Raw genomic sequence first — 8,982 nt, 5'->3', positions numbered from 1 at the left:
TCTTACTAAGGATATGACTGTATTTTCTACAATTGACTTAGCTGCTGCATACCACCAGTTACCTCTACATCCCGAGAGCAGACACCTTACCACCTTTGTTACACCTTTTGGGGGCTTCAGGTTTAAAAGGGTACCTTTCGGACTAGCATCTGCAGCAGCACTGTTCCAAAGACTGATGCATGAGATATTCAAGGGAATAAAGAACTTACTCATCTTCCAAGATGACATTCTCATAATGGGAAAAGACCAAACGGAGCACGACAAACGGCTGGTACAGGTACTAAAAACTTTGGAGAAAGGTGGGTTGACGGCAGAATACAAAAAGTGCAGGTTCAGCAATGATTCTGTCACTTACCTAGGACATGAAATCACTAAGGATGGTGTAAAACCCAAGAAGGAGTTGATAAAGGCCATCAAAGACGCTCCAGTGCCACAGAATAAGGAGGAACTCAGAGCGTTTTTGGGTCTGGTGGATTACTATTCCAAGTTTGTAAGAAACTTTTCAATGAAAACTTAGTGTATTAGAACCCTTCTAAAGAATAAGAACAAATTCGAGTGGTCACAAGACTGTGGAGACAGTTTCAAAAACCTAAAAAAAGAGATCTGTGACGCTCCACCCCTAAAGGTTTTGACAACGATCTTAAATGTGTAGTCACCACCGATGCAAGTGGTAAGGGCATTGGGGCGGTACTAACCCAAGTGGAGTGCGATGGTAAAGAAGTCACTATCGCTTTTGCCTCCAGATCTTTGACGCCAACGGAAGAAAAGTACTCCGTCATAGAGCGTGAGGCACTAGCATGTGCGTGGGGACTGGAACATTACAGACAGTACATATGGGGGAAAAGAAACATTTTACGTAGTGACCACAAACCTTTGACAAAAGTGCTCACTGTAAAGGGTTTATTCAATGCGTCACCTAGGTTGGCAAGATTTTCTATAAAACTATTGGATTACAACTACGAAGTGCAGTACTTGCCAGGAACTAAGAACGTTGTTGCAGATTTTCTTAGTAGGTTACCCTTGCAGAATGTGGAAAAAGCAGAGAAGGAGGAAGAACTATGTGTCGCAAGCGTAAATGAAGAGTTTCCAAGTATAACTATGGAAGCATGGAAGGAAGAATATGGAAAAGATGGAACCTTAGGCGAGGTTAGAAGAATCATCGTAGTAGGATGGCCCAAGAAGGGGGTCATGAGAAAGGAATTGCGAGCCTACTGGGAATTAAGGAATGAGCTATCTGTGGAAAATGATTTGATTTTAAGACAGGGTAAAGTGATACCCCCTACAACCTTAAGAGAGAGACTTATTGACATATGCCACGAGGGTCATCTAGGCATAAATAAAACATAACAAAGAATAAAGAGCTGGTATTGGTGGCCTGGATGCGACATTCAAATTGAGAGAGCGGTGAGAAACTGTATACCATGTGAGAATTCAGATAAAACCCAAACTACCCTAAGACCTCCACTCCAACCGTTAGAGTGTCCTAACATGGCGTGGGAGAGAGTTGGAATTGATATTATGGGTCCGGTAAGATGGCAAGAGGAACAGATGTATGTAATGGTTTTAGTGGATCACTTCTCTAAATGGCCGGAAATTAAGGTTTGTAGGAAGGTGGATGCTTCTGACATTGTCACATTTTTGGACAGAATATTTAATAGAGAAGGCATACCAAAAACTATTGTCGGTGATAACGGTAGTCAGTTCACATCTGACATTTTCAAAATGTTTATGGACAGGAAAGGCATAAAACACAAAACTACAAGCATCTACCACCCAGCTGGCAATGGGGCTGTAGAGAGGTTTAATGGGGTGATAAAAGGCATCATCCAGTTGGCAAACAACAATAGAAAGTGCTGGAGAAAAGAAGTGGACAAAATGGTATGGGGTTACAGGATAACTCCAGGAAAAAAAACCATGGTAAGCCCGTTTGAGATTATGAGAGGAAGAACTCCCATATCTAAGGATAATAGCGGATGGCTCAGAAGCGCAAGGAAATCAGAATGGTCAGTAGAAAAAGTGAGAAAGAGGATACAAGAGGCGAAAGACCAGAGTAAAGGTAAATTTGACAGTAAATATAACTGCAAGGACATCAACCTGGAAGAAGGTGATATGGTGAGAGTAAGAAGAAGTGGCAATGTTGTTAAAGGACAAAGCAGGTTCTCGAATCCGTTATTAGTGGAAAAAGTGTTTTGCAATTCAGCACTTCTCAGTGATGGAAAAGTATGGCATGCCTCCGCATTGTCTGTTTGTAAAAGAAAGGAGAGTGAACAAAGAAACACATCGGGACATGAACTAAAAAGAACGGATGAGGACAGAATAAGGCATGACAAGCAGGGTCGAATACTACTAGATTCATCAGATTCGGAAGAAGAAGGAGATCACAGGTTACAACAACATGTGAGACAAAACAGTGGAGACAGTCAGATAAGTGAGGTATCGAAACCATAGGAGTTAACAGAGAACTGAGTACAAGCGAATCTGAGGCATCCATTGGACAAGGTAGTGATACCGAGATGGAGAGGGAACTGGAGGTTGTTGAGCCTGGTGGAGAAATGTGTGTTCCAATGACCAGTACCACTAGAGGTTCCTTGGGGTCAAGTGACAGGCAGGACCCTAATCAAGAACCGGGGTGGGAAAAGGACAATTTGGAAGAGGAGGCCACCACAAGTAGATGTGGGCGCAGCGTGGTAAAACCCAGCAAATATAAGGATTTTATTTGTGAATAGTCTTACTTGTTCCACAACTGTTATTTATGTTTTTTATTCCTCACTTAGTTCTTCACTTTCCAAGAGAAGGAGATGTGTTAAGTTGATTGCTCAATTCTATTGCACCATGTTTGCCTCCTTCCACCGTGCGCCCCTCCCTCCTGCGCGCGGCAGCCACCAGCTGGAATGTTGACAGCTGGACGTTCTAAGGTGACAGTTGTGACAGTTGGGAGTATCGTCATATGTTAGGTGTTGCACTTAGCCTCCGGTTGAGTGTTTCGTCCTGTAGAGAATAAACCTACTTACTGCTAAACCCTTCTGACGTCTCATCTTTACAATAACAAACCTTTTATTTATTCCAAGCAAGTTTAGTGGAGATGGAGGGCCCAGGGGACGTCATCAGAACCTGTCAGTCGGCGCTTGATGGCGCTGGCTGCCATGGCAACCGTATAGCAGCATCGATTTTAACCGTGCGCGCACAGGGGTAAGGGGGATGGGGCAGATTCAGAACCGAGTCTTCTGTGAGTCTCTTGCAGACGAGGTGACATCATCAGCACTAACGACCATAATTAGCATCATTAGTAATGGCACCGGCTAATGGGCCCGACTGAAAGTCTGTCCTCCTTATTCCATTTTCCGCTCCAGGCTCCGTCTGGCTAGCACGAGGCCGGGCTGTCGTTGATAGATCGCGATATCCATCACAAGGCGCGGTTGTGGAGGAGCCGGGATCCTGCGGGTCCGAATGAGCTGTAGTAATGCAGCACTACAGGCAGGAGTAGGCTGGAGATGATGGCATGGGAATAGGACACGACAGCTCTCTACCGCTTACAGAAAGCTGGGGTCATAGGTCATACTTCATTTGCTTCTGTCCATCATTCATTGCATTTACTAACTCCAGGCTTTCAATTTGATGTATAACTACGGTTTCCAACTGGTATGGGCAGTCTTTTAATGTGCTGGTTGTTACAAAAATGTGAAAATCTACTGAAGCAGTATTTTTCAAATTACCAGTCCATTCTTTAAATAATAAACGTAAGTAGAACGCTTTTTAAAATGTGTTCTAGAGCTGCCTTGATGATCCTCGACTAGCACACGTAAACAAAAACAGAAGAGCCATGCTAACAAGCATTGAAAATGCAATAGGTCTCGCCTTTGATTAAGTTAAAGCCATTTGCTTTGCTATACAATACCATTAGCAAAGCAAATGGTTTTAACTTAATCAAATGCGAGACCTATTGCATTTTCAATGCTTGTTACAAACTTTGACTGGCTGGTATCGCTGCTTTTTCTGCAAGCACTGCATTTTTCTTTTGTGTGAGGCACTCCATCAAACTGTGTGTGTTTTTGAGCTCTCTCCCTAGTGTAATTCTCTCTCCCTGCACTTTGGCACAGAGTGCCCAGCTGTAAATAACTACCGCTTACTGCACATGCAGGTGATATTTCCCTGAATGGTTGGGGGCTGTGCCACCTACTGCACTGTCAATGCATTTTGCCTTTTATCTGGACGCAAGTGTTAATAGATTGTCTGTGTCAGCCGTGCCGGTGAGAAATGTAATAGTCCATCGCTACTTTAATGCAGGTCGCTCAGGCTTTCCCATGAAGCCATACTAAGTTATTGTGTCAAAGGGTCAAAACGTCGACAATAACATCTGTGGACTGATTTTAATTATGGTTTTCAACAACCATATCATGAGTGACTTTACATAACAACATATTGTCCCAATCAGTCAAATGTATATATTTTTGTACATAGCACAAGCGCACTATTTCCTCTATATTCACTCTCACTGTGCTGTCACTTGTTAGGAGCACCATTTGTTTTCGAGAAATGTATATGTTTTGTCATATTATTGTGAACCGTTTTTGCATTACATGAACGCAATTGGCAAAACAAATGCACTTATTGCACAACCAAAAACCTTTTAGAGAAGTTTCTTTACGACACTATTGCCGTGAGGTTCAAGGCTAGGGACTACATTTTTGGGTAATTACAAAATGATGTTGCCAGCCGAGTCAGAGGCTTTTGTTTTTTAACTTTAGCCATGCTGCATAGAGTGGTTAAAACCATTGTCAGAGCAGATAGGTCATAAAGGTGAAGCTATTGGCTTTGCTAATGTGGATTAATCTTACCAGGAGAACCCAAGAATATATGCTACTTGGTCATTTTAATATTTTCTTACATCAATCACCCAGGCAAAAATATCAAGAGACCCCCCTTACATGATCTTGGATGAAGGACTCCACGATTAAAAATGCCACAGGTACCATTTGTGAACATCCTTTTCCAATACCTTTTTGGCCCATTAGAAGGGTCTGAACCAAGTTGAATAAGGATCTTAAGAGATCCAATGGGGTGTTTAATAAATGAGACTTTGGCCCTGAATATGAGTTTTAGGTGCTATTTATTGCACCTTATAAATAACAATACCCAGGGTACGTTTTGGGTTTGATAAATAACGTCTATTACGAGTTGGTACGAAATAACGTGGATTTAGTGCTTTACACACTAAAACCTGCAGGATAGGGTGAATACTGTGTGCTTGCTTGTCCCCCCTTTAAAGTTCGGCCAGTTTGACGAATTATCGTCAACTAGTAATTGGAACCTGGGAGAGGTTGGGCTCATGTATCTTATTTATCAGGGAGGAGGGGCGCATCGGAAGAGGGGTAAGGGACGGGGGCACACTGACATAGGGTGGGGGAGGGGGGGGGGTAGGGGACTGGGTGGGAAGGTTGTTCCCTCTCCTGGATAATTGGTCTGGATGATAAATATGTGGTACTTCCTGGACGGGTGGAGGCAGGGGGATGTTTGTTGAGCTGTTGATTTGGAAAACAATAAAAAACTTTCAACAAAAAAAAACTAGTAATTGGAACCTCTGTGTGAACAGGGATTTACACACGGATCAAAATACAACAACCAACTTGTAATGAGTCCCTTTAACTCCATTGTTTATGATTGATTTGCTGATGGAAAGATATGGTCTTGGAGAACTATTTTACCTCCTCCTCCCATATATCCTCTCTCAGATAGTTCTTTTTTGATCTCTGCCGCTGACCGCGGCCCCCACAGGGGGCCACTAGAGCGGTCGGCACCCTAGTGTCGCCTGGGCACCGGTCACCCCTCCCCGCCACCCCCCTTCCTGGGGGCAGGGACTCTGGCCGGTGTCCCCCTCCTCTTTCCTGACCCTTTGTGCGAAGGGGGAGGCTATATAGCCATCCCCCACCATGCTGGCAACCTATTGTTCGCCTTGCAAGCGGCATGGACTCGCGCTGTCTACACCTCGCGCTGGAGCTGACCCGTATAGGCGGTAAGTGCAGTCCTTGCCCCCCCCCACCCCCAAGCCGTATCGCCCCTTGCGGGCGATTTAGGGCGGGCGGTCCAGCCTCGGCTGGAAGCCGCCGGGGATGGGGGGAGAGCAGGGTGCAGCTCCGGCCAGGTCACGCAGCCGGGCTCGCTCGGACCAGCCTGCAGCTGGGATGCGGTGTCCCCTGCAGCCTCGCCCCGTCCTGGTGAGTGGGGCCTCGTGCCCACCCTCTGTTTCGCCCGGGGTTCGCGGCTGGGCCTGGGGGGAGTGTGCCGCCTCCGTCCTATGCTGCCTGGCCTGGTGTCGAGCCGGCCATCTCTGAGGCAGGGAGCCTGGGGCCGAGCTGGGCACGATTGAGACGCTGGCGCTGCTTGGTACCCAATAAATAGGTGTCAGGGTGCCCTCCCCCGTGCGCTGCGGCCCAGGCCGGCGGTGACTTACGGAGCAATGCATTAGCGGAGTGGTTACTGCCGGTTTCTCCAAAGTCTGCAATCATGGTTTCGATTCCTGCCATCGTTTAGGCGGGATGGTTTAAAATTACAGTTTTGGGGAGCCTCTCCTTACTGCCGGTGCGGGGCGGCGTTGGGTGTTTCCAGGAGTGTGGAGGGCCCCTGCTTGTGAGCTGCGGCTCGGCCCGGGCGCTCCCGGTCTCCTGTTTTCCACGGGGCCCCACGGTGCCCAGTGGCCCTGGAGTCCGTATGAGTCGTGGACCGGTGCTGGCAGCCGGCCACGGGGCAGGAGCTGCGGGGGCGATGCCTCCTGGGCGTTGGCGGGGGAGAGGATGTGGTCCGTCGGCTAGACTGCCGACTTTGGGGCTGGAAACCAGGGTTCGAGCCTCGGGGTCGCGTCCGCATCCTGTGATTCTGGGTAAATCACAAAATCGCCCCGTGCCTGAATATGTAATGTAAATACGGTGCTCATATACAGCACTCCAATACCTTCGGGTCGAGCTTGCGCTATATAAAAGATGCAAACAAAAACAAAAAAAAACAACAACAAAAAAAATGTCAACAGGCCAGTTGTATTGGAGGGCTCCCTATTGGTTCGGGGGCGGGGCTCGGGTAACGCGCAGCGGTTTCCGACTTGCGCACCGTGGGCTGTATGGGTCTGCGGCCCATTAACAGAGGCCCTTACAGGAAGTTACGGGCCCGGATGGCACAGGCTGTCACGCGCCAGATATAGGTCCGTGACTTACGTTGTTTTGTTCGGAAATAAGCTATGTGCTGGATGTGTTGCCACCCCCACTGTTCGGTAGGCCAGATTGTCGGGTTCCTTCACCTCTTCCTGCTTGTCTGTCTGAGTTTTAAATTGCAGATGGTTTAGAAGTCGTGGTGTTTTCAGGAACGTCCAGCAGGTTGCACATATTAACAAAGACAATTCGTTTCAGAGACCATTGCATCTGTGACTCTTTTATTTTGCACATTGACATTTTCATGTGTTCGGCTGCCTTCTCCCTTTGTTCTGCTCCTGACGAAAGCGTGTTTTTTCATTGGAAGCAGATGACTAAACACCCGCTGCATGAAAGGCTTATTTTATGATAGGCTTTGTCAATGGCGCTGATATGGGTCCTTGGCATGGGTCGCATACACACCGGCGAGTCTGGACTAATAACTCGGGCAGAAATATGTTATGATAATACGGTGCTATCAAAGATGCATGCAACCTGCAGGGTATAGATGAGAGCCTTATGATTTCCCCCCCCAGTTTTTTCATTATCCTAATGTTGCAAAATGGGTTCAATTGGTAGAAATCAATTTGTATTCTTATTATCAAAGAGACCCCCCCCCAATTCATGGGGCTAGGTTTTAGATTCTAAGTTTCTGATTCTCCTGACCAAGCACTCTTAAACTATCCTGCCTACCTGTACGGATGACCTGTGACTCCTACACCTTCTGGTCCTCTCGCTTTCCTATGCATTGATATACACACTAAGGATTGATTGTCTACATGTAATCTGTGTGATGTAAAGTGTGCCGACACCTTACACTGATAGGAGAAGCGCTACGAAATGAATTAAATGCACATGAGACTGAATGGTTACGGAGGCTTGAGGGGCACTGTGAAAGGATGGTTATGAAGAATCGTAGTGGAGGTGGTCATTGGGGGCGCCGACAAGCATTGTCACACCAGGCGCCACGAGCGCTAAAGCCGGCCCTGAGGGTGATCAGAGAAACATATTTACAATGATCCATGTCGGAACAGCAGGGGCTTTCAGAGAGGGTCGGGTATAACATGACAGTTATGGATAAATGATATTTAAATTAAACAACCCCCCTTAGTCGCCTGACATGCGTTTCCCTGGTCGTGATGCGGGCTTTCGGGATACATGAGGCTGGTAAGTGCAGGCACTGCCTCCCCCCTCCTCTCTCCGTCCCACCTCGCGGTGATGCCCGTGTGTTACTTACTCTGCCCCTGCTGCATATCCTGTGGTCTGGCCCCGCAGGAGATCCGCTGGCTCGGTACTTGCTGTGCAGCTGTGTTTGTGGCCCGGAGCGGGGGCAGAGTTGAGAGGAATTTCAGCCGGCCTTTCCCCGATCAGGTGATCCTAACTCCAGCGCGCGGTGAGCAGGCTGGCTGTGATTCGCATCCTCAAGCAAAGACTTAAGGCACATAGTACCGAATCGAGGTGTCCTCCCTTGATCTGGCTCGGCGAGAGGGTCGGTACACACATGCGCGGCCTGCGGGTCATGGGTTCGAGCCCCGATGGGCCAAGGTATAATTTCTCCCCACCAGCCACAATCGCACCGGGCGCGCGCTTACAGAGGTGGCCCCGGCATGCTGGGGGGGAAGGGGGGGCAGCGAGCGGCGCATTGCCGAGAACTCCGTCCAGCGAGCCAGCATTTGCGGGGAGAGTGCCAGGAGAGCCCTTGGGCCCTCCCCGGCCCCACAGACAAGCAGCTTTCGCCCCAGCTTCAGCATGCTGGGGTGGCCTTGGAAGTGCGGGGTGCCCGGTTCAGTGAACCGCAGCAACCTCG

The sequence above is a fragment of the Triturus cristatus genome, chromosome 1_1 (genome assembly GCF_964204655.1).
Source record: "Triturus cristatus chromosome 1_1, aTriCri1.1, whole genome shotgun sequence".
NCBI lineage: Eukaryota > Metazoa > Chordata > Amphibia > Caudata > Salamandridae > Triturus > Triturus cristatus.
This window is presented reverse-complemented; position numbering follows the sequence as displayed.